General features: G+C 38.8%; 1 protein-coding gene across 4 annotated transcripts in view; it reads left to right on the top strand.

The window, feature by feature from the left end:
- Nucleotides 1–27,042, top strand: part of Hivep2 (HIVEP zinc finger 2) — a 183,832-nt gene that overhangs the window by 78,585 nt on the left and 78,205 nt on the right. For all 4 annotated transcript variants that reach the window (XM_063233397.1, XM_063233398.1, XM_063233399.1 and 1 more), the window contains exon 2: nt 26,062–26,174. The gene's annotated coding sequence lies outside the window, so the exon portion shown is untranslated. The remainder of the gene's footprint in view (nt 1–26,061; nt 26,175–27,042) is intronic.

Below are 27,042 nucleotides of genomic sequence, written 5' to 3'. Positions count from 1 at the left end.
TTTGAAAATTGCTCACATACAAATACACCCTCTTTAATACAGCCTGTTTATTGTGGTATAAACATTTCTACACACTGGAATAAGAACTACATAAAGTAACCAAGAGTGAGATTTAAATGAGTATTTTGCATATAAGTGTTTTTAGGGACCCCTGTGGACTATAAATAGTCATTGAATCAGTGTTCACCAACATGTGAAATTTCCCAGAGGAAGAAGTTCGTCTTATTCCTGATGAGACCCCAACCCCTTTCCCAGAGATTGATAAAGGAAAGGGCCTCAGAATACATAATATACAATAATATGATTAGATGAATGTGGATGTGAAGTGCTGTATTGTGAAAACTATGATTGGATATTTTTTATTTACTTTAAATCTGGTGTAACATTTGCTATTGAATTTGATTTCTTTGAGGAAAGGCTTTCCTAAACTATTTCCTCTTTACTTCTGAGAACTCAAGTAAATCTCTGAAAGTATTCATAACCTGATATTTGCCTTGCACTGTTTTTAGATTTTTGCAGTACTGTTATTTTATGCATAGTAATATAATTGCCATTGATTTTTAGTTTTTAAAAATTAATTATAATTTCCTGAAAAATCTCAGGTTTTAAAATATAAACAGCCTCATGGGTTAAGGTCAGAAACATTTGACATAACAGAAAAAAGATATGGCTTGTATTCGGAATTTATATTTGCCTTATTCTTTCTTAAAATTGTGTTAGCTAAGCACACATTTCAATTGTTGTTCTGATACGGAGATTTCTATGATAGAAAAAGAAAATGCAGGGGCTGCAAAAAAATTCAGGAATAAAATATTAATTTGCTAGGCTCATGTGGCATCCTAAGTTTACTCATTTAAAATTTCTTGGAAGAAATGTTTAGTCCCAGTATAAAAATGTTAATTATTACAGAAAAAAATCTTAGTTATTACAGAAATCAATAGATCTCAAGCTATTTCCCCATCTTCCTGCAGCTGTCCAGAATGACCATCTGTTCTTGCAGGTGGACCAAATCCTCATCTCCAGGAAGGCCATTTCCCTATCTGGTCTGCTTGCTTACCATTTTTTCCTGAGGAGCCCACTTTGAAATGGAATCCCTTCCACACACTGAGTTGTATCTATTTATGATTTGACTGACAACTTAGAGTTTAGATGACATGAGATTGTTGAGAGGGAGAGAGCTAATTTTAAGGGGATTTAATCAATGACCTAGAAAGGAAGTTTTTTTTTTTTTTTTTTTTATATTACATTTGGGACACTTACACCTTCATTCTCATTGCTTTTTAGCAACAGCCTGATAGGAAAAAATGTGTATGTATATTAACAAGCCAACAGCATAAACAAAACCCTGTTGCAAGGTGCTATTTTATCTTATCCAAGGATATTTGCAAGCAATAATTACTTTGTGGCACTGATCATGCTGCTTATAGTTTATCCCTTGTTCCTGCGTTAGATCTAGTTTACTTGGGACAGGACATTGTTTTTCATGTATAAATACTGGGGCTTCCCTCTCCTTATGCACCTAGTTCATATGTCAGAGTCCCTTATTATGAGTGAATTGCTTCTTACACAGTAGTCATGAGTATTAATATTCTAATCAATCTGTCGATGTTGAATGGAGAAAGACTGGCTACTTCCTAAAAATGTGCAAGACAGTGATGAGATTTATTTACAAACATGCTGAAACAAAGAAGTTCATTATACTACCCGACATTTTCCTTTGTGAGTGGGGCAAGGCAATTGAGAATGCTGGTTGATTGCTTCATTTGTTTTTCTTTGGTATGCAGTTGTCTCCTGGTGTTTTTAAAGTTAGCTAATGTAGGCATGCTCTAAGTAGATTTTAACTTTGTTGGAAAGAGCCAAGTCTAATGGTGGTTAACTTTCTCTTTTTTTTTTCCCTAAATGAAACACATAGAAATTGAAGACTCTATCTCGTTATTAAAAAGTGTTTAATAAATAGAGTTAGAGTTAGAATAATAGAGAAGTTGCAGTAAGGAATAAAGCCTTCTTACTGTCAGGAGTAGAAAATTATAATCATGGATAGCTTTAGAGTTTTATAATATGAACATAGCAATAAAGTATGACATAAATCCTTAAATTTTTTAAACAGAAAATACTTTATGTTTATTTTCGTTACATTAGGAACTCATTCAAGTTTTATTCCATTGGTTCTTAAGATAAGTGGGAGTCATGTGAGATCAGTACATATGCATTTAAATATGATTGTGACCCAGAGGTTTTCTGATCCCTTTCTACAGTTTAGAAAAACGTAGGTCTGAAGAGGTAGACGCCTTTGTTGAATTTCTTTCTTACAAAAAGAAAAAAAAAAAAAAAGACTTAGAAAACAATGTTTGCATTTTCATTGCTGTGAAAACATTAATCAAAATGAAGATTTTAATTTGGCTTAGAAATCGTCCTCTTCATTGACTTTCAAAAGATATTATCTCAAGTTGTTGCTTAGCAGTACAGCATCAAACATTTCATATCCACCTTTCCTTTACAAAATCATTTCTATTTCTTCAGAATTATTTTCTGTTTTGATAAACTTATGCACATGAAATCTTACTGTCTTGTTTTTGAGTGGAAACTTCATTGGCTAAGTTCATTTCTTCTTAGTGGACAAAAGTATAATAGTGTAAAAGTTATAGACAGAAACCTGTGTTTCTAACAATGACTAGTTCCTTTTTTTATTGCGACAGTGTCTGTGTGGTCCAGCAATCACCAGTGTTCACTTAGCAACATTCATGAAGTGTTTATTGAACACATGTTAGGTATCAGGTGTGCTGAGTGCAACTTCCAGGGCCCTGGGTTTCTAAAAGGGCAGATACCAGCAAACTGTGGGACCCTAGGTGAGGGTTTTAGAAAGGTGACCGAGGCTGGGAGGTGAGATGAGGTGAGTTAAAGGAGGGTAAGTAAGGGCAGAGGGGGAGGGCATGCATTCTGCAGAACTACTCTACCAATCAAGCACCTGCTATTTTCTAGGCACCCTTTAAGGTACTCGTGACTTTGGGGTGAGCATAGCAGTGTTGCCTGCTCTGAACTTCTGTCCCGGTGGTAAGACCGATGTAGCATCCCTCCCAGCATCTGCCAGCTGTGTGAGGACGCCTGTGCGCTCCTTAGGTGGGGGAAGGACCTGGGAAGGAGAGAGTGGTTTTGGAGAGGGCACCCAAATGCAGAGAGAGTGCGTGCCTGAGCACTGTGTGCCTCCTGGGCCTGGCATCAGTGCACTTGAGAGTCCCCGAAGAAAACAGGAATAGTATTTCAAAATGAGAAAGAGGAGTGGCTTAGTAGAGAGATAAGAGATGTTCAGGAATCTGGATGATTTGTGTTACTTTAAGGCAGTCCGACTTGGTCTGTCAGGGGTGTGGCCCAGGTCTGGGCTGAGATCCCCTTTCTAGGGGGAACTGCCCCCTACTTTCCCCTTGCAGGGAACCTTGCAGAAACTGTACTCCTCTGGCCCCCCCTACCCCCACCGGCACCCCACTTCCAGCCCCGCCTGTGGCCCCTAACAGCCCACAGCCTGGCAATGTCTGGGGTCTCAGCAAAGGGTCAGCCCTAGCTTGGAAAGAACCAATCCCACCTGCAATTAAATTCAGAGTTTTAATATAAAAATGCCCATGATTAGGTGTTTACACCATCTAATCTTCAACAATTAAAGAGAAAACGGTGTGGGTGGGGTAAAAAATAGCAATACCCACACTCTGAAGTTTTTGAGAAAAACAGGAAACTCGTCTTTTTTAACCAGTGATGCCCAAAACTGGTTATTGCACAGAGGGTTGTTTTTCTAATGCATTGTGGTCAGCACAGCTGTGCCAGGGGCACATTTCTGCTCATTATGACAGGCGTCTGTGGATTTCTTCAGCTGACGAACCTATAGACAGCAGGCATAATTATCAGTGGGAACCTGCTCATTATGACTGGATGGTGCTTGGAGTCAATTTGCACAGGTTCTGAAAGCCTTCAAGAACAGACAAAAAGAGGGCTTTCGGTGAACAGTTATTTGCGGGAGTTGAGAATGACCCAGACCTCTGAGCCACGCAGTAGCTTATTTGCAGAACTGTTTCATTTCTTTTTTATATGTATTTTTTTTTTAAAGTTGACAGGACAACATTGAATGGCGAGACATAATATTTTTTAAATTCCTTCATTAACTCAGGCTGCATTTTGTAATAATTTAGGTATCTCTCTCTCTCTGTCTCTCTGTCTGTCTCTCTTTCTTTTGGCTATTTGCTGGAGGCTGGCTTGTGGCAATTAGATGACTTTGGAGGTAAAACTGAGGTCATAGAGCTGTTTCTTGTGCTCAGAATCTCCCAAATGAACTGTCACTGCTGTGTTTTTTCAACAGTGTAGGCAAAACAACCCCAGGAATGATAGTTCTGGTGATAGTTGGTTAGGGTTTTTTGTTCCTTTTTGGTAGCGTAGAATGCTTCAGAGCTGCACAGTAGCTCACGGAAGACCAGGCAACTACCAGAGGAGTCACTGAGGTTTCCCCTCCACTTCCTGCTTGTGGGTTCAGTGTCACCGGGGAGCCCCTCTAGGCCAGAACCCTCCCTGGCAGACCATTTCTTTGTGTCATCTTCTTCAAGATGAAAGGGACCATTAGACTTTGGAAGTTGAGTAATATAACCTAGATTCAGTGCTTATTGCATTTTCTGGTCGCCAAGACAAGCATTTGGTTTGTGCATCGAAGGCTTTACGCTTGTCTGTTTGTATCAGACTTTACAGTTGTCTCTTTAATAAGTAAATTACTCACGCTTCTCTGTTGTGAGGCTTGTTTTCAGTGCTTGATCCAGGCAGTGCGCCTGGGCTTAGCAATGCCCCCTCTCCAGCTGACTGCTGAGGCAGTTCCAAAAAAGGCAGTCGTTACTGCTATAGGTTTCGGTGGCACACTGTTGTGTTAGTTACTTGCTGTAAGAGGAGTGTCAGTCTTTTGCATGTGCCAGCACAAAAATATTATACAGAGAATCTTCAGTCTCTTGGTGACAGTAACACATGTCAAAGGAGATATTGTTGAATCTTTTGGGGTGGCTTGAGAAGAACGCTGGATATTAAAGAGGAGCCCCAGGTGGACCTGAGGGACAGGAAGTTCTCATTTTTAACTCCGTGCTATTCCGTAGTGAAAAAAGATAAGGTATCGATCCCTGGTACCGATTAAAACGAAAAAGACCAAAAAAAAAAAAAAAAAAAAAAAAAAGATAAGGTAGTGGTACCTACCATTTCTGCCTTACCAGGATGTGGTAAAAGGTAAAGGGATAATGGCTCTCAAGTACTCTCCAATGCAGATGACAGATATTTCTAAAAGTGTTCAACTTTTTTTGGAAAAAAACCCCAAAATGCCAACAAACAAAACCAGTAAACAAATATGCTTTATTAGAGTTTCTGAAATACTAACTCATTGAAATATGGTGCCTCAGCTGGGAAAACATAGCCCTGGGAAGTTGTGGTGTTGAAATGGCAGAAAAGTGAATTTTTATGACTGCCAATTCTCCTTATATATGCCTCCATTCTACTCTAGTCTAGAAAACTGACTAGAAATACCAGTTTTAAAAAATTTGCATGCTTGGTGGAGCCAGAGATTGTCTTTCACTTAAGCCAGATGTGAAGTGTAAAAAACTCAAGGGAGAGAGACAGTATCTTTCCCATAGCAGAGGGATGAATGGAACTGTGGGTCATTCAGTACGGCTGAGACTCTCCCAGAACAAATTCTTAAATCTACAACTAAAGGTTTCTCCGAATTGTATTGTTGCCTTCCCATTTTGTGTGTGTATGTTTGTGATTTTTATTCGGGAGACACAGTGAAAAACCACACTGTACCCATCTCCTGTGCTTTGGATAGCAAGAAGGTGGTGACCTGCAGTGTCTGTGCGGAAAGCTGTGGCCCAAGAGGCCAGTGTGTAACTAATACCTACGAAGATCGTGCCCGATTTCTTAAAATCAGCATTTCTAATCCTGGAGCCAAGTGGAGGCTGGGCGGTATTTAACTTGGGACCAACTTTTGTCTTTATTAAAAAATGTCTCCTGAAGGACTGCCGACTATTCGGGGCGCTCCTTCCCTGCCAGCCACAACTGCACACAAAATGGGAGCCCTCGCTGTGGAGGGTTTCTCAGGGTTGCGGTTATCTACTTAAAACAATCCTGGTGGGAACTGAAAGGGAAGTTGGTAATAACCAAGTCAAATTCTCTTTTTAGTTGAGGCCAGAGATGGCTAGGCAGAGGTGATGCTCTTTGTCTGGGTCACAGAGCCATTTGTGCCCCGATGCGCATCTCTGCTCCCTTTCTGTCTCCTGTACAGAGCCAAGGAAGACATTTCCCAGACAGAGTGTTGTAATCCTGGTTGGTGGTAAGCTCCACGGGAACTTGATGTGGGATGAAGAATAGAGCTGCTGTTTACACACATGCTGAAAAAGTAGCACGCGGTGCTGATGGCAGGGTTTGCCTTCACAGAGGAGGTGCCTGGTACTAGTCTGAAAAAACACAGTTCGATCTAGGTGATACCAAGTTAGTGCCATGCTGTCTCCGCCAGCCTACCAAAGTTTGGCTCTCATAATTTTCTATATAGTTAAAAAACAAATGTCTCACTTTGAAATTCTGAACAATGCTGCTTGTCATTTGTAGAATTTCTCTTAGTTGAATGTGACCTTCCAAGTGGAGTTTGGGTCATATGGTTACTCGTTAGTCTACAATATTTGAGTTATAATCACTTGCTTAAATACATCAGGAGCATAGTACCAAAACATTAGGACAGCACTTATAGTGGTGCACTTACAGGGTGACGTCAGCACAATCTGACATTTGACTGGATAATTCTTTTTTTTTTTTTGTGAGGAAACTATCCTGGGCTTTGTAAGATACTTACTGGCATCCCTAGCCTCTACCCTGGTAGATGACGATAGCACAGCTCTTCTGCCTCCCAGCCTTGGGAACCAGAAATAACCCCAGCTGTTGCTCAATGTCCCTTTGGAGGTCAATAGTATATCTGAAGATTGCAACATCTACCACCTGAAACAGACTTTTATTAACACAAAGCTTGAATATAAGAGACCAGGGTTAAGAAATTAAGGCATGGAAGGCTGAAATTACTAAATAGTAAATATCCTAGTCTGTGACAGTGAGTGCCAACGCCAGCCACAGGACTTCTCTCTGCTGCCTTGTGGTTAGGAGTCCCCTTGCTTGTTCTGCCTGCAACTCTAAGGCCCACCCCCTCTTCAAGGACTGCCTGCATTTCTTTTTTTTTTTTTTTTTTTTTTTTTTTTTTTTTTTAATTTTTATTTAAGGAGAAAAGAAAAGAAAAAAAAAAACAGTGAAGGGTACAAGTTATACAGATTTACAGAAGAAAAAAATGCGCAGTAGGAAATCACTAGTTAATAGATTACATATTGCCATCTTAGAAATAATTGTTCAAGTCACAGAATTAAAGTTTGTAGAGTGGACATTCCAGCAATGATACTGCAAACAGTTCTGTTCAATGATCCATTAGAACTCTGTGATATCATTTTCTGTCTTATACATTTAAATATACATGCAGTTATATAGTTTAGAGCATTTTCTTTTCCTCTCTTTTGTACAGTGACTATTACACATTTTGGGTTTCATTGCTCCCACTGTTCTTATTGCTTTTTTGGAAGAGAGTAAAACCAAATGTGACATAACAGAACAGAATCGGTCAAGTCAAAAGGGTGGATATAATAGATAATATAAAAACATAATACAAGGTGATCAACAATGGTTACCCTAATGCCTCCCGCTATTTCTAATAGAATTGCCTATATCATTAGTTGTAATACTATTGAACAAAACCATAAAGGATAAAACCGACAAAACCAAAACATTGGAGATATTGTAGGTCTTCAAAAGTAGATAGAAGTCAACGAGAATGGGCGTTATAATGAATCTCATTATCTTCTCAGCTGATGCCTAAACTTTCGAACCTGATACTATTCAGCAAAACAGAATAGAGGAACCTCAGTCAAACACAAGATGGTGAGAGTAATACAGGGCTTCAAATCGAGAAAATAGAAAGTCAAAGTGGGTTACTATATTATATCCTGCTATATTTTTCCCTTTAATTAAATGGATAACAATAAAAAAGTATATAATGGAGTGGAGATTGAGAAAAAGAAAAAGAGGGCATAACAGCGAAACAGGGCAGATCAAGACATAACCTTTTAAGCAGAATAGTGTTTCACCACCAGATATTTCCGACTTAAAAATAGTTACCATATTGACTCCCTCCCTGAAGTCCTTGAGTACAACTTCATATACTGTAGCATTAAGTATATCAAAACAATGTAAAACCATTTAAGAGAATGACAGCATTATAGAGTATTTGGAATTGACTAACAGAAAATGAACAATGGTCTCTGTATAATCTCCTTGTCTTTAAAAGGTTTTTGCTTATACTAACATACATAACAAAATCCAATAAGATACAACCTGGTTAGACCATTGGAGACAGAAGAACAAAAGCTAGATGAGACTTCAAAACAAGATGGTACTGAATCAGCATTACCTATTAAGATGTCATTTTCTCAAAAATAGCTGTTCCTATCATCCAATCTTCTCTGTCTCATTTCTGTTGAGCTCTTTTTCTGTCAGTAGCTGTCAGTTTGTCTTCTTCATTTTGTTCTCTGCTCCATTCGTTGTGGCCTCCCTGCCACTATTTCTGGGTTCTTTGTATTTTTCTTTTTTTAGAATATCCTGCAATACTTTCTGTAGAGTTGAATTGGTGGTTGCAAATTCCCCCAGTTCCTCTTTATCCTGGAAGCACCTCGTTTTTCCATCAATTTCCAGGGACAGTTGTGCAGGATATCTCAATCTTGGCTGGAGATTATTATCTTTCAAAGCTTGAATTATTTCCCCCCATGCTCTTCGTGATTTGATGGTTTGTGAAGAGAAATCTGCTGTAATTCTGATGGGTGTTCCTTTGTAAGTGATCTGTTTCTTGTCTCTTACAGCTTTTAATATTCTGTTCTTGTATTGAATTTCTGGGATTTTTATTATTATATGCCTGGGTGTTTCTCTGTTAGGGTTGTAGGTAGCTGGGGTCCTGTATGCCTCATACAGCTGAGTATCTTTACCTTTTGCTAAATTAGGAAAATTCTCCTGGATTATTTCTGTGAGTAGCTTTTGTAATTCACTTGTTTGTGTCCCTACTTCTTCTTCTATGTTCTTAATCCTTAAGTGGTGGCTCCTCTTATCATCTTCTTGTCTTTGTATTATTGCTGTTTGTTTCTTTGTTATTTTTAAGAAGTTTTTCATTTCATTCTCCCATATTTCAAGTCTGCCCTCCAGTTCAGATAGTCTGTCCTTAGTTTCTTTCAAGCTGTTATGCCAGTCTTGTATAGACTTATTAATTTCTTGATAGTCCCTTTGAACCTGCTTCACATACTCAATGCTTTCTCTGTTTTCTCCATCAAGCAATTCTCCCCTCTTTTTCTGTTCTTCCATTCCACCATCTGTTTTTTCCTGGGTGGTGTTTAGCATTTCTCTAACTATTCTGCATACTTCTAGCTTCAGATCATTGATAACTTCATTCCTGAATTGGTCTATGAGGCTCTCAATATGGTGCTTAATGTATACTGGTGCGGCATCCATTATTGCCTGTTTCTCAGGATTGGGGGCCGAGGAGCTTTTTTTGTTGCTTCCCTTCCCCATATTTTTTGTTCCTTATAAAATGCAATCTTACAAAGGAGGCCCGGCTTCCCTGCCTGTCAGCCACAGCCTGATCAAATTGCGCTGGCTAGTTGTTCCCGCCCACCGCTGCGCACCAGGGAGTCGGAGGAGGCAGCCTACGCGGAAGTCAGTCGCTCCTCCGGGCCATCGTCCGGCTCTGGGATCTGGGTTAGGCTAGTCTAGCCTAGAGAGTCCGCCAGCAGCGTCACTCAGGCCAGGCACTTTTCTCCAATCCCGTCCGAGAGGGGAATGGCGCCCAGAGAGATCTCCGCTAGAGTCAAACTGTGGTGGGGGGTCAGATTCTCACTCACCTCGCCACCAGTCAGTTTTCGTGTACACCTCTGTCCGTCCTTTTTTTTTCGACTCCGTTCTCCCGTTCCCAGAGCTCGGCGCTCCCAGAGCTCGGCGCGTCTCTCCTTGCTGAGCCGCTGTGGAGATAGCCGGCCGCCGCACGGCGGGAAATCCAAACCGGTTTCCGATGGCGCGGAGTCGAGCCTCCACACCGAGATTTTTCTGTTCCTATTTTAGCGCCAGGACTGTATTCCAAGTTGGATTCTCTCAGCCCAGTTCGTTCCTGAGTCAGCAGAGCATATCTCTACTGATTCGTGTCTCCCTAGTCCGCATTATTTCTGGCCTCTGAGCCGAACCTTTCAGAGAGCCTCTGGTAGTTGCTGTTGTCTGTCCGCCATGTTCTCTGGTCTTCCCTGCATTTCTGAACTATTTATTTTTCCCTCTTTTTTTAAATGCTCTTCTGCCACCTCTGTGACTGCCAGTGACTGCACCAACCCTGCTGCCTCTGACAAAGTCCTGAGTTTGACTGTTTGTCAGCAATACCACGTAAGGTTGCAGGTTCTGTGGTACACATTACATTGCCGTAGATTAATTCTAAATAGAGTTATATAAGCTTTTCAAGGTTGGCTGCTAACTACTAATTTTGCCACTAGTTCTAGAAGGAAATTTATCCAAAATTTCAAATGGTAAGCTTAACAGTGAACTCTTGGCGCATGATTTATTTTCAGTAGGAACCATTAGAGGAGACGGAAGAACAGGTGTAATAGTCCAGCTGGCACCTGTTACAAGTGAGGCTTTCACTAAATCTGAAGAGGACCTTCTTGGAAGTAAGCCTGGAGATACCCCTCCACTGGGACTGCAGATCTGGATTCTAAATCTCAGGCTCAGAGGACTGGCTATGGTTTGCTTCTCCAATGTGGAAAAAAAAATGGCATATGGTAATTTCCTTGGGTTCTATTTTGACATGCTCTTGGATATAATTTTTACCAAATGCATTTAGTCTGCCAAGAGAGGACAGAAGAATACCTTAATCTATGGATTGAAATGCCAACTGGAAGAAGTTAGTAAAAAAAAAAAAAATGAACAAACCAAAAAACAAAACTGGAATTTTGGCAGGTTCTAGCAAGAAGAAGATAAACCATACATGCTGTACAAATATGCAATTAAAGAGGAGTTTAGATTAAGTATAAGATAAGCCTCCAGACACCTTACTCTTTGTTTCTATATCAGATTACAAATGTTTATGCCAGATCTGTCAAAGAAAGGAATCATTTTTATACTAGGAAAGACCCAACAGAAGGAACTGCTACTCCAAGACTTAAGAGGGTCTGCCAGTTCTGATACTCTTATATATTTGTTCTCTTGCCTTTGAAATTTTTCAGATTGCACAAATGGACATGTAAGATTGTCTGCTAAGTCTACCAAAGCTTGTGTATTGGTCAGTCTTCCTATTACTGGAAGAAAATAACCAATACTCACAATTTAAAGATGAAAGTTAATTTTTGCTCAGTTAGAAAGGTTTAAGTTGGTTGAAGGCAGGAGCATCATGGCAGGAGGCCCTGGGAACACAGCTGCTTAGTTCATGGTAATGGGAAAGCAGACCAGGGCAAGAATGGCAGGCAGGAAGGAGCCAGGGATCAGACATAGTCCCCAAAATCACACTGCCATGATCGTCCAGACACACCAAGAAGAGTGCTTCACTAATCCTCTGGTGACTTGCAAGCTCATGAAGGCTGCAGGTCATGAAAAGAGAAATATTTAGGCCTGAAATTAAAGAAACTGCTCAAAGGGAATTTTTATTGTTTGATCAGTCTTCCATGCCTGTATATGGTACCCTGAGCAATTTCTTTGACGATAACAATATACAATATTACAAGCATTGTTAGTTTCCTATCATCTTATTTTGAAATCCTGTATCACTGTTGTTTGTTGTTGTTGTCATTGTCATTTTGCTTTTGTTGTTAATTGTTTGCTTCTTGATTTCCTGTTTTTTTATATTTAAAATAAAAAAATAATAAATAGCATATTTATAAGAGTTTACCTTTCTCAGATACTGTTTTGTGGCTTCCTGATTACAGACCGTGCTTTTCCTTACGAGCTCTACACAATGAGTCTTTTTATTTTCCAACTTTTACTAGCCTTTAGTTCCATGAGGACAAGAACCATGACTTGCAGCAGTATACATTTGTTTGTTGAGTGTATAATTGAATAAGCAATTGTGGGGATTCATCTTGACCATTTTTTAAAGAAATGATACTTTTTGATAGAAAAATTAAAGATATTTCCAATAAAGAAGTTAAAACAAAATGTAAAAGGCTGTCATGTAGTGAAGTATTATTTCTCTTTCAGAAACTTGTGATTTTTTAAATTTAGAACAAGAAAATAGATTGCATTTTTTAGAAGTATCAAGGAAGCATGGCATGTAATGAAACATGGATATGTAATGCCATCGATTTTAACTTTACTTTAATATACACTTTTTAATGCCATGGTAAATTAGGACAATGAGCTGGGTAAAATGAGCTGTATAAGAAAGATTTTGATTTTGTTGCCAAATTTAGAGCAATGACCTTCATTTGCTACATGAAAGCTTTCCATCACTGCAGAAGGAACTGGTGACCCAGTGGGACCTCTTCCGCTGTAGGGTCAGTTAGCCACACCAGCTCAGTTTGTGAGTAATCAGGCCTGAGCAAATAACTTGCAGCTTTTTTGCTTGGATGCTGGTAGCCCATTTGCCAGGTCAAAATCATTATGTCTTGACCTGAAAAGTAAGTGCAAATGGCTGCAAGGTGTTTAGCTTTCTATAATCCAAGAATCTTCTCAAATTGCTATTATGTATTCATGTTTAAGAGCAGTGGTTTAGAGTTAGACTCAAAGGATTAAAAGAAGAAAATCTTAGCATTTACCAGGGGGCATGGATGAGTTCTTTAAAGTTTTGAGGCCGCCAGTCTTTGGGGAGGAGGAAGAGGTAATAATTGCACCTGCCTTCCAAAAGATTAAATGGGGAAACACACATAAATCACTTATCACAATGCCTGGAACACAAAGACTCAGTAAATGCTGGTTATTTTTATTTTTCTCAGATGATATTTCAAACTCTGCTACTATTTATAGACTTCATTTTCTTAATTTTTTTGAATAGGAAGGCCTAACTTTTAAGCTTTCGTATGGAAATCAGAGCAGCTGAAAGAGAATCTAGACTGCCAAAATGATCTCCTACATCTGATATGGCGCAAGTCACATTAGCTCTCGTGCAGGTTGCATGAATGTGTCTACATATTTAAAGAGCCCCACCCCCTGAGTCTCTCTAGACTCAGGATGGAGCACTCTGCCCTTGGTTAGGGGCAACTCTTATTTCCAGACCTTTCTCTGTCTCTGTCATTGCTATCTCTGTCTCTCTCATATCTGAAGACAGGGAAGCAAAGGGAGTTGGAAAACAGTAAATTAAACTTGTAACAGACATATGGACATATGGACCAGCTTCTGTTATTTTTATATTCTCCAGAAACTAACCTTGTAAGTCATTTTGTAAGCTCTAAAGAAGCACTCCGTGAATTTTTCATTACACCCATAAAGCTGGGTTTTCAGATACAGTCATGCAACAGAAACCACAGTCCTCTAATACTAACATTTTCGGCTGGTACATTCCTTGCTTACTATTTCCACAGGGTCCATTTCCTCCTCGGGCGGCAGCTCTAGGGCTCCAACCACAGTGGGGCAGGACCCCAGCCTGAGAAGGATACCTTGCGATTGGGGGCCCCCCAGTGTAGGATGGGCATGAATCTTTCAGGTGCTCCTCCAGAAATTCTCTCTGGTGAAATCACTGATTAACTTGTAATTGCTAGGTTTAGGAATTCCCTCCTAGCGAGAATACTGAATAAAATGTTTAAAAGTTCCTGCAACAGTGTAGTCTGGGTCGCCACTTCGTGGTAGGCATTTTCTTTCATCTTGCACAGTTTAAACTTGGTTTTGATATTTTCCAGTGGAAGCTATGATTAATGCACTGATTTAAAATAATGGACTTATATGGGTATCTGTAAAGTTTTGTTCAGCTTGAAAATAATCTGATGAAAATGTACCTTTGCCTTTTAGTAGTTTTTGATTTAAAATGTTCCCTTAGTTTTGTGCAATTTCTGTTTCCTTTTACAGCAGAACAGCATAATTCTTTGATTAAAGACTCCCAAGTACATCAATCAATATTAGCGGTTAGTTAATTGTTGAGAATTTGAAGTTTCACTTTAACACAATCAAGCCATAATTATCTCTCCACTGTGGCCAAAATTTAATCCAGTAAAATTTTGTTAGGACTTTGTTATTTTTTACAGGTCTTTTTATGAAAGGTCTGTCAACTTGGAAAATTAAATGTTCAACTCTTTTCCATCTTGAAATTAAACAAATGACAGTGACTTTTCCAGCTACTTCTATTTTATGTGTCTGGGTTGTTCCAAAGTTTTGGCCACTTGCTTTAGTAATTTCACAGTAATTTAATAGTTTGAAATTCAGTGAAATAATTTAGATCTTGGACCCATTTGATCTGGTATGAATTTGTATTTGATGCTACCATTTAATTGTCTTCCACTTACTTCAGTGATGCTTTGGTTCCTTTTTTCTCTTTTTCTTTCCTTTTCACACCTGTCTTTGTAGCTTTTCCTGAAGTTCAGGCCTTTGGCCTCTGTCTGCGGTGTTTCCAACTGTATTACAGATGCCTGCTGTTAGAAATATCATCCTCCAAGTTAACAATGCTAATGGTCTTCCAAAATGGGTTTTTGGTATTTCGATTAGCTCCAGTGTCCACATGGACATTTCCGCCTGGATGTTTTTAAGGCAACTCAATCTTAGTTTTTTTCTAAACCTGAATGTTTTCTCTCAAACACATTTTCGCTGTGTGTACCTGACAAATATGTGCCAATGACTGAAGATCCAGGTGTCCCTACTCAGACACCCTTTGCTCCTGTTCCTCTCCCTCCTGTGGATCACACTGTCACTTTTTCTACAACATTTTTCATACTTCCTGTAAGCAGCTGTTCTTTGAAGTCAGAAGACATTTTTGTGTGTGTCTTCCGCCACAGCACAGTGCTGGTGTGTGATCACTGCTTGGTGACTGCAGACATTTAATAGATGACAGAATGAGTTGATTATGGAAGTCTGAATAGTAAGCAGTTTTATATCACCAAGTAGAAAAGTTTAAGTGGTTAGATATTAAAAATATACTATTATAAAAATAAAGCCATCAGCCATATTGATTAGGAATCCTCTGTAGGACTTGAAGGGGAGAGAATTTCTCTTTTTGGACTGAGGGCTGCAGAAGTGCTTTCAGTTGGTTGGGATGGAAACCCATTTGGAATGAAGGCAACAAGTACAGTTGTCTGAATAACTTTCCAGCTTTTCAAAACATTTGAATGGAGATAGTAGAGCCCAACTCTGCTTGGGAGAAGAGAAAGGTGCAATTCTTTCCTAGACTCAGTTCCTTTCCATTTAGTCTACCTTCTTTGGGTCTAGGTAAATCTGGATAAAGGGATGCTGTGTATGCTTCCATTTAAATAGGCAGAAAGTAGTGAAAAATGATTTTTCTTGCAAAGTTGATGCCGTTCTTTGTGAACTATGATCAGACCACAAGTGTGCGCTAGTCATGGCCAAAGTTCTCTCTAAATCTACCACTGTTAAATTCATCCCTTTGTGCCAGTAGCTTTACCATAGTGTATTGAAGTACAGTGGGAAAAGACTGGTCACTGGAATCGATATGTTATTAGAGTTACCTTCTAACTACATGGAATTGCCATGAGTTAATCCTTGTTAATTTAAAAAATAAGTGTTAGCAGTGAGGACTCAGCCGTGACTGCTTTGGATTTAAGATCAAGTTCTCCATGCTGTGAAGCTGAACTATTGCAGAATTATGTAATTTCTGGCATTCATAAAAATGAGAAACATGTTTCCTGAGGTCATCTCACATTGAGCAAAAATTTTAAATACATGAATATAAATTCCATTTGGCTTTTAAAAATACTACCAGACTTCACATAGATTAGTAGTTTTGGTATGTTTTGGAGTCTGATACTGCTTTGGTAGTGTTTGAATGAGGAACAACAAACAAAACATCCTGTTTTTATAATATTCAGCACAAATCCCAGTGGAATTAATACAGAAATAGCTAAGGTTCTTCCTATATCTGTGAACGGTTTTTTAAATTTCCATTATTTAAGGTTACTCTTCAAAGTCATTTTCCGAAATGTGACTAAAAAACAAAATTGCTTTGGGTCCTCTGGCCCCAAAAGCCTTCTCAGTGCCAGTTGCCTGGTTTTTATAAAGAGCTCAGAGATCACCAGAGACCCCCCCCACTAGTGCAGCAATCACCACTTTAAGTTGTACATGTGTGTGGTGAAACTCTTTATTTTGATTTTTTTTCTTTTATTTCATAGGTTCTTCTTATGGAGATTACTTTAAGTGTTTGCTTATGTCAAAATAAGTGAAAATTGAACAGAAAAGATATTTTAAAGGGTTATAATATGGCTTTAGGGTTGGTGAAGGAGCCAGTGTGCCAGTGTGATGATTCAAAAACTGAAAATAGCTCCACATTTTATGCAATCAAGGAAAATTCTGTACCTTGGCATTCCCCACACTGGATTAGCAAGGAGCTGGAAGTTCTACCACCCCCAGCATGCCATTATAGATGACACGCTGGGCTGTGACAAACGGCTGGCTTAGTGTAGCATGTGCTGCTCGAAGTATAACCCTGATATACTAGGTGGATTAGAGTCAAGTGACCTCAACTCACATTCATTTCCTCTGAGAGGAAAGCTAACAACCCCTGTCTGTTCTAATGAGCATTTATGCAGGGTGGCTTCTCCTGATGGAACCCGGCTGGTTCGTGGTAGAAGTGGCCTCTGCTTCTGAGTGCTGCTTGTTGTGCTCTGAATGGGCACCACAATGTTCCTCTCACATCTAGCAAGACCAGGAAAAGGGGATTGAGTTTTTTCTTTACTTACTTCTTTATTTCCCCGAGTTTGTTTCCTGTCTGTTTTTATTCAAAAAGTCATAGTCTACGGTGAGGTTAGAAGGTGGTGAGTAACGTCTCTGGGTAGACCCTGCTAGGTCCAAGAGCTGAGTCATGTTTGTGATTGAGAGCGTCAAGCCTCACCTAAGTCCTTCTTAACTGAAGTGGGGCCCTTCTCAATGCCTAATCAATAAAGCTGTCAGGTTATAATTAACATGTGATGCCACTCCAATTAAAAGAAATTGATGGCAAATATCTGAGAGGATAGTAGCCCAGGATCCACAGTGTTTGCATTTAAATAATTCTACTTACCCCTGAGACTTAGAGTCCTCCTAACATGAATGGTTGAATGCCACATCTCACTTAGCTATATTGTTTCCGGACAGTGACTCTGGCTAGGAAGCACCCAAGTGCATTGAGCTTGCATTGTAGTGCCTGCCTCTGCAGACAGAAGGCTGGAGAATGTATATTCCTTTCTTTTTTCTTTGCTCAAAGGAAACTGAATTGCAGCTCTGACAGGAGAGGGCAAAATCTGGGAGAAGACCTCCCCAGTGCTTGGAATTTACAGGCTGAGTCCCATTTGCTATTGTCCAGAGGCAACACACTCCCCTGCGGCTCCAGGGCGTCTTTGGCTGCCTGCCAGCCTCCCAGGGCCTTTGGCTTTGATGTGTGGTTCAGGCTGTCCTCAGGCCAGGCTGTTGTTGCTGTGGCCTGGGCTTCACTCACACTGGGTGCCAGGAGGGATGTCCTGTCTGCAGTGCTGCTGCAGCAGAGGGTGGCTGCCTTGCTGTCAACCACAAGTGGTTGTCCCCAGCTGCTCTGCTGAGTGGCTCCCTCTCCATGTCTGCAGAAGCAGGGTTTACCCCCAGCCTGTCACTGGGGGTGGGCCCCTCCGCCCCAGGGAAGACACCAGCCCTGCCAGGTCAGCTGTCAGTCTGAAAGGCCTCGCGGGCTCATCCGGAGCAGACCCAACAAGTTGAGCAGGCTGCTCTGGGAACACTGCATCGACCTTCATTTGATCTAATTCTAGCAGCCTGTTAGTGAGGACATTGGTTCTGGCTGGGGAGATCTTTCTCAATTGAATCCTCTTTCCATCATGGTTCCAGGCTCGCCATTGGAACGCTGGGCTGTTGCAAATGTAAAAATGTAACTCTAATATCTGGTGATTTCTTTTTGGTAAATCTGTAAACAGGTAGACACGTGAGGGCAGAGGGATGTCGTGGAGGACACTGAGGAAAGAGCACCGTCATATAACATATAACCAGTCAAAGGAGAGTTTCAGAGAAAGAGAGAGAGAGAGAGTCTTGTCATTGACATTCTGTTTCCAGAAGAGCCCATTCAATGAAAATTGCTTCAGAGAAACAAAAACAGAGCAAAGCTCATTCTAGTTTGTATGACACAGCACCTTACAGGGTTAGTAATAACATTTCCCGCAGAGGGGAATTTCTTGCTTCTATTCCGCCCTCTCCTCCACCATGTGTCTCTTTACCAGTTATTTCTTTCTTTGTATTAAATTTATAAAGGTCTAAGATTCTTTTTGTTAGCTTTAGTTTTCTTTTAAGGTAAATTCTTTTCATATTGAAAATACATTGCATCAATGCATTTTTTGGGCACCCTCTTGTAAAAACAGTGTTTTGGGGGGCCAGTGGAGGCAGCATGCAGGCCCCTTGACCCGTGACCTACTTAAGGGAGGACACCTGAAAGGGCTCAGCATAGCAAGGCAAGAGATTTGTAGAAGCCAGACTTCTGGTCTTATTAGGGCACATCTGTTTGCATTCTTCTTCCACACCTTACCTCCATTCGTGGGTAACACTTAATTGGCATCCTCATATTAATATCTTTTTCTTATCACTAGTGAGTGTTTGTGTATGTGTGTACCCGATTAGGGGCAGGGAGTAACTCCTTTGGTGCATCCTGAATACTAGGGTCTTCCTTTGCACTAGTGTCATGATATAGGTTATCTTGTAATGTTCAAAGTCCAGTAAAGGGAAGGATTTTTACCTTAACCTAGTCCCTAAATTCTGACTTCTCTATCGGGGACAGGAAGCACTTGGAAGTTTGGTAGGATCAGATTATATATGGGACAGGAGCTAAACTATGATCATGACATTTAATATTAATATGAAGTGTAACATTTTCACTTATTACAGATGTCATTTCTTAGTGCCACAGTAAGGTGATGAAGTAGTTTTTTCCAAAGACTAAATGATGAAATCGGAAATCAGTGAGATTCTGGCAAGGAATGTTAGAAGGTCTTGATTCTTGTTCAGATTCTGTCCGTCTTATAGCTGCAGGGACCCTCAACTTTGTGTAATTTTCTTCAGTAAAACAAAAGTTTCAATATTGAATTTTCATGTTTATATAGACTGTTAGAGTGCCCTGTTTATTTTTTGTGGACTCCATAGTGCCATAGAGCCAATATACTGTGGTTTTGCAGGAAAAACCCTCAAAGGAGGTTATTAAAATAAAAAAGCCTAAGATATAATTCATTAATTGTTTCATTCTCTTTCTAGATGTGTTTTCTTCCCATTGTCAGCCAGTGTGGGAGGAGAGGGAAGAATTATGCTGGAGTTGAAGGCGTTGTGTGGGCATGTGCCATCTAGAAGTATTTTGTAGAAGAGAAAAAATATTTTTGTAATAAAGGAGTCCAACACTCCAAGTAACAGATTATTAACTCTATTGCAGTAAAAAGTTATGATTCTACTGCTCTCAAAACTGTTAATCATTAAAAACATATGTTAATTAAAGGCATACATATGCATAAGTATATATAAAAATGGTAATTTTGTACTTCCAGGCTTAAGTCTAAAATGTCATTCATAACACTGTTGCTGCTGCCAATAAAGGAAATTTGCATAAAGACAAGACTACCCATTCTTTAATGTTTGGGAATAGTGTTATAATTCCCCAGCCTATAAATTTTAATCAAGGCTTGAGGTTCCCTTCCCCTGGTTAGAAGTGAATTCTGGTTAAAAGTTTCCCATGATAATATCTGGGTGGTAAGGCAGGTGTGTAGTACCTTTCTCTTATTGGAACCCTAGACCCTCTCTTCTATGTCCTGCTCTATCCCTACCCCATCCTCATAACCTTTGGTCTGTTCACCTCTAATGTGTTCTGTGAAACCATTTGCGATTCCTTTAGTCCTTACTGAATTCTTTTGTTCTCAGCTCCTGCTATTCTTAGAATCCTTACCGCACATTTAGCCTTTGATACTTACTTTTTTTGAAAATCACGTTTTTGTGTGTGAGTTCAAGGCTGATGGCATATACTTGATTATTTCCTGCAAGTAGCACAGCGTTAGGAACATAGCAAACATTTGTAGCTGGCTGACTGTTACTTCTGCTATTAGGAAACCATCTCTGTAAACTGAGTTTTGCTTCTCAAAATGTGACCCTCACACCAGCATCATCTGGTAACTTCTGGGCTCCTTCTAGACCCACAGAATCAGACCCTACATTTAAATGAGCTTGCCTGGTAACTCACTTGCCTGCTGAAATTTTAGAAAGCATAGTAGAGACCCTGGCAATGCTCAGGTTTCCATTTTTGGAAGTGCTTTATTGTGACTTATAGCAGAGAACTGCTTGCTGTTGCTAGAACTACGAATTGTTGTCTTCACAAAGAGAAGGTCACATGTAGATGTGGCCAGGGGCTGTGAATTATTTGGACTATATTTGTATTCCAAATAAGACAACTACTCGATTGAAATCACAAATATCTCTTTAAATGGCCTTAAAAAAACTTGTACTAAGGAACAGAAAGAATGATTTCCTTTTCCTTAGTTACTTTTCTTTCTTTCTTTCTTTCTTTTTTTTTTTTTTTCTTGCACTTGAAGTGCTTACACCCACTCAGCTTGCTATTTTGAACTCTGGGAAAGAAAATTTGTGGGCATCTTGCAGTCTTTCAGGAAACAGGGTTTAGATTAAATATTTGCCACATTTCCTACGTGTTGCTTTCTTCAGGAGAATGGAAAAACAACCTGTTCTGCGCGCTCTCACTCAGCTTGACACACAGTGTGACTGCTGGAGTGCGGACAGAAAACGAGGTTCATCCTTCCTGCTTCCTTTCACACAGACACTCGGGTTGTTCCCTTCGTTCCTGCTCTCTGCTTTCCCTTCCTTTTATCGTGTCTGGAGTTCTTCATGAGCCATATAGATTATCTGAAATAGAAGGTTCCTTGATAGCACCTAGATTCTGTAAATCAAGGATAACCACATACGGATTTAATTAACATTCACAACAAAATCTCGACTTTTCGGTCAAATTTAAAGTATTTTATTATAACTGTAAGTGATTTCTACTTTTCTACTTTTTTCTGTCGTTGAATCTGAACCTATTTCACAGATGGCAAAGAGAGAAAACACTGGGGTGGAGGGAAAGCGGGAGGGGTATTAGGTACTAGATCATCTGAGTCATTCAGCTATGTTTTAAATGAATTCAGGGCTTTGTTTTATAAGGAAATATGAAATGGTTAGATGGGAGACTGATGTTGTTTACATATAGTTTAATTTGTGTTTGTTTTGATTTGTCTTTTGCTGTACTGAGGATTGAACCCAAAGTCTCACACATGCTAGGCAAGTGCTTCACCATTGAGCTACCCTTTTAATTTTTATTTTTTCCCTTTTTATTTTTTAATTTTGAGACCGATCTCACTAAGTTGCCTAGCTGCCCTCAATCTGCGAGTCCCTTGCCTCAACTTCACAAGTAGAATTACAGGCATGTGCCTTTGAAACTGGTTTAATTTCATTTTCAGGAAGAAATTAAGATAGCTTATTTGAGATAGATTTTATAGTACCTGTCTTGTATTTAATGGATGTTTGCCCATATGAAAACATTGTTTGTGGGACCATTGTAAGAAATTAATGCAATTTAATTGCTGAATGTAAGGAATGAAACACTTTCCAAGCAAATGGTATGGAATTAGGCAAAGATTCAAAATCAGAGAACTTGTAGAATATCAATATTAATTAAATATGAAACTTAAAGTGTCATAAACAGAAAGATGCATTATAATACTGTATTTTCTTAAAATGGGAAGTCAAAATATTGTAAAGATACCTATGTATGATCTTACTTGATACATGGTGCTATATAAGACATATATATATACATATATATATATATATATATATATATATGTACACACACACACACACACATATATATATATATATATATATATATGATTTGGTGCAATTTTTTTTCTTGATACTGCAGGGAATCAAATCAGTGCAAATTTTTCAGACTCCAAATGGCTAAAAGTGTGGCTAAATATGGAGGGCAAAGAATGAATTTAATTAAAATCTGGAAAAAATAGGTGAGACTTTTGCAAATGTACAGTGCTCACGAGGAAATATCAAGGAGGCTTTGACACACGCACAAAAATAAATGAACAAGGAATGGAATGTAGTAGCCCTACTATGGATTTGAACATAATGAAACAATAGTAATTAAAGCTGCCTAGCTCATATGATAATGCGTATGAAGACTGCAAATAACACAGCGCCAGTCACTGCCTCTGGGGCTCATAGGGAAAATAGTGTAATACCGAGGAAACTTGCTTCTAGTTGCAGATCTTGGGTAAGTGAAGGACCTTCTGAGCCTCCGTTCTATTGTCAGTAAGAGGGGAGCGTTTGGGGACCACTGAGTGCTAGTCGTTCTGTAAAGACCTTGTGACTCACAAGTTTACTCCGCAGTGCCATTTGCTACCTAAGCAAACATACTGTGCTCAATGTTGCAATAGGCCAGTCAGCCACGCTGCTGCCTGGGGGTGTCCTGTAAACTCTGGGAAGCGCTGTTCCTGTGTGCTACCTCAGGTAAACCATTCAGCTAGAGAAAACCACACAAGCACTGTAGGCACCTCTGATTTATTATACACAAATAACCGAAACAGACCAATTGGTGGCAAGCACGATCAAATATTAGCTAATGATGGATTACTCCATTGTTTAGACCATGTGACTGGTTGAATAAAACATTAAGATATACTTGGATTTACTAATGGAGCAAACATACCCGCCGGCTGAGTTTTTTTTTTTTTTTTTTTTCCTTTCCTGTTGAGTTAAAGCAGGCAGTAGAAGCAAATGAAAGGCCAAGAAGTTTAGAGCCAATCGCCTTCATTGGTTATAAAATGGTTGTAGGTGTTGCATTACTAGAAATTTAGAAATTGTAGGGAATCTACCGTCAGTTGCATGTATCAGCCATTCTTAGGTGTCATTGTTCTTTTTTAATTATTATTAAGCTTATTGGTACCATTTAGATATATATAATAATCACATTCATCAGGAGGACATTGCACTTGTATATGATTCATCTTGATTCTTCCATTCCCCTTCCCTCCGTTCAGCCCTCTTTCTCTCCTTAAAGCTTTGTTTCCATTTTATCCTTCTTTTCTCTTTTTTTTCATTTCCTTTCCCTCTCCCTCCTCTCTAGTTCCCCTTTTCCCACTGAACAATTTCTATTTCAAAATATCTTTAATACATTTTGGTTATTTACATGTTCAGTTTCTTACACAAGAGAGACTATAAGATGTTTACACATTTGTCTGATTTGTATCACTTAAGAGTATGTTTTCAAGGTCCATCCATTTAGCCATAAGTGGCTCAAATTTATCCTTCGTTATGTCTAGGAAGTGCTCTGTAAAGTGAATGCTTATGAAGCAATGTTGTGTCATGGTTTGTATCCCTGATGCTCATTGGTTAAGCAGGCTACATATCTGTATCTTTTGTGCTAATCCATTGCAGTCATTTAAGTGAATGCCTCGTGTGGGTAGCTAATATATTATATTTTCTTCTTAATGATTTTTTTTAATCCCTTCACACTAAGGTACACTAAGGTACCCCCAATCCTTTGCCTTCTCTTGTTTTACTTTTCTTCGTGTTTTGAGACATTTTTATTTTTGTATATTTTGTTCTGGGATCTCACTGTATTACTGTGGTTGACCTCAAACTTGTGACTCTTTTCTTCCCAAGTATAAGAGGCAGAATTACAGGCATAAGCCAAGTCCAGTTTGTTCTTACCACCTTTGAGCTTTGGTATGAGTTAACCATGCCACCATTTTGCAAGCATTCTATCAACACTGAAGAGTGTGTAAGTCAGTTGAAATCACTAACCATTCACTCTGACCACCGTAGTTGGGCAGAAATGTGATCATACTTACTTACCGCTGTCTAGGTGTAATAAATACCTTTTAGTGTGTTGGCCTATACTAGGAAATTTCAGACTTCTTAGGAGGCAAGAATTCCGTAATTGAGGAAGACAGTATTCCACCTAAGAAATGAGCAAGAACTGAAAAAGGAGTGATAGGTTTAGACTTTGTACAGACTGGTTTTCCGTAGTATGTTGAAAACTCAGTGAGAGAGACTTTTTAATAATCTTTCAGTTGCTTTTATTTATATCACCAGGAGAAGCATCCCAGCTTACTGTTGGGAAATGACTAATCAAAAGGAAGGTTGTTGCACAGGGTACCAGTATCTACACCAACCAGCCCATCAGGCTGGTTCAGGAATGGTGCTGTGAGCCCAGCTACCACTGTTACTTGAGAAAATCATTGTAACTTTACCAAAAAAGTATCAGGAACATAAAGGAATATTTTTAGAGCTCAAATATTTAAGTGGAAAAACGTACGTGCTGCATCACTTTATATTTCATTGTTTAGATGACTGTATTTGCGGAGTCAGAATAATTTAAAACAACAGAAGAATGGGCAAGGGAGTGGCTCAGTGATAGTGCACTTGCCAGGCATGCCTGAGGCTGTGGTTTCATCCCCAGCACTGCAAAACAAACAAATAAAATAACCAACACATAGGACATTTGTCTTGTCATGCCAATGGAGAGAACCATGAAGAAGTCTTTTGAGGTGATACCTAAATGAGTCTCCTAGATAAACGCTTCTTAAGTAACCGTAAGGCTAGAATCTACACATAGGTTTCTTGGAAATTAAAACTATTTCCCATGACTACTGTAGATTTCTAAGTATACATAATTATTGCTATCTGTCTGATCCATTGCTAGCAACTTTTTTTTACTAAGTACTTTGTAGTACTGTACTACATGTGGATGACATATGCCTATCAACCTTTGTTTTTAATGTTGTCATTAGCCATCAGTTTATCTCGCTAATATGTGTAGTGGGATCTGGAGAGTGGCAGGTGATGACTAATTCTAAAATTGCATAATAAAAAAATCATGTATTTACAGCTTTGATATGGTTTTGAACTTTCACTTGAATATGGTTGTGTTTGCCATTCTGGGGCTTTAAAATATTAGTGTGTCCTAACATACTAAGTCTACTCCAAGGAGATCTGATTTGGAAGTAGCTGGAAGTTAATTTTCTGTTTTACTTTTTGTTCTGTATCTCTCCACCCAGCATTTATTTTAAACTTCCTCCAATTGAGATAGTGCTTATTTTCTCTCAAAACTTCTATTGAGTCTGACATTGTAATTTAATATTTGAACATCAGAAAAGATGTTTCTGGTGGTAAAATAATTAAACTATTAATGTTAATTAATATTGATATTTATATAACGTAATTAAGCTACTTGTGCTTGTTTACCAGAGTAAACACTTTATGGGGGAGAAAAAAATATGATGAGAATGATTTGGAAATTCACACGAGTGACTTTGCCCCAGGACTGCCTGACCACCATTATGTTGAAGTGATCTATCTAGGTTTCTGTCTCATAAGCCAGATGATGTGTAGGGAGGGCAAAAAGACATTCAAGAACTGCAATCTACACATTTTCATTGCAACGCTAAATTATAAAAATCAGTGAGAATTAATCCAGAGCATTATTTCCTGATTTCAGATTTTAATATCCAGAAATTATATAGCCATCATTTCCGTGTGACAATCAGTACTAAAAATAAACACTCTTCTCACACTTTGTTGTATTATTTTATTGTTTCTCTCTGCTTTAACATTTTTTTACCTCAAACTTTCAACTTTAATGTATTTGTGAAATGCTTTTTTTGTTTTACAATTTTAAGTAACAGTAATTTAGGATAAGGTACAGTAACAGTCTTGATTTGATTTTTTTTTCATTATTAGTGAGTAGATCATGTAAAGCTCCTCTGGATTAAATGCTATTTTTGTTTTTATTTGCCTCCTTAGGTGGAGTCTGTACATTTTTTAAAAGATGATGGTAATCAGATCTACTTGAAAAATTAAGTAAATTGATTTGATTGGAACACTGTTTTACCAATTGTTCAACATTCAGCCAAGAGGTAAGTTGAACCAAGTACTTTCTATGTGATTTGATGTCAAAATTGTGGGAAACATATGTCAAGCACAATATTAAGTAAGGTTACTGTGAAATTTTGATGGTAATGAGTGAAGTCCTCAAAACCTGTGATAGATATCTGAGATACTGTCTAACTGAAAACATTTTTAAGTCTTTAATGCATTATTTCTTTGGTTAATGGGGATTAGGGATTAAATTAGGCCTTTTGTACAGTAAGCATGAGCTCTACCACTGGCCAACTCCGTAGTTCCCTTGATTTTCTTGTCCTGATCTGTTGGTAATTTAAGAATATGAGATTTTATTTTGAATGAGAATTTTGTGTGAAATTTCATCTTGTCAGATTCAAATCTAAGGAATAATGAATTCTTTTTGAGTAAGTTGACATCTGTCTTTATTAAACTGTTCTCATGTTATGTACATTTTGCATTCTGTGATAAGAACCGACACCTTAAGAAAGACTTGTTTGACTTCAGTTTTTCTGTGGCCCTGGTTGCTGTGGAAAACTCCTGAGTTAGAAAACTCGGAACCAAGAGGAGTTTCGGCTGTTAGCAGATTATTGGTACTGCCAAGACAGAATTTAGTGGGAACAGGACTTTGGCTACTGTTAAAATGTCAGTATAGTAAAGCCTGCTCTGTCAAACAGATTTTTGGCATCAGAAGTCTAAATGATACTGATTTTAGAGGGTTAGGGTCCCCCTCCCCCCCGCAAACTCATGATTTAGTTAACCCTTTACACAGTAAAGGAAATCTGGAAAAAATTTTGTTTTCCTAATTTAGGTCTCAAGATTTGAGTTTCTAAAATTCTAATTTTTTTTCACGATTCTAAAACTATGTAGCTTGTTATTTAACTT

This window comes from Cavia porcellus, unplaced genomic scaffold (genome assembly GCF_034190915.1).
Source record: "Cavia porcellus strain 051 isolate PalLab524CR breed Dunkin Hartley unplaced genomic scaffold, mCavPor4.1 scaffold_22, whole genome shotgun sequence".
NCBI lineage: Eukaryota > Metazoa > Chordata > Mammalia > Rodentia > Caviidae > Cavia > Cavia porcellus.
This window is presented reverse-complemented; position numbering and strand designations above follow the sequence as displayed.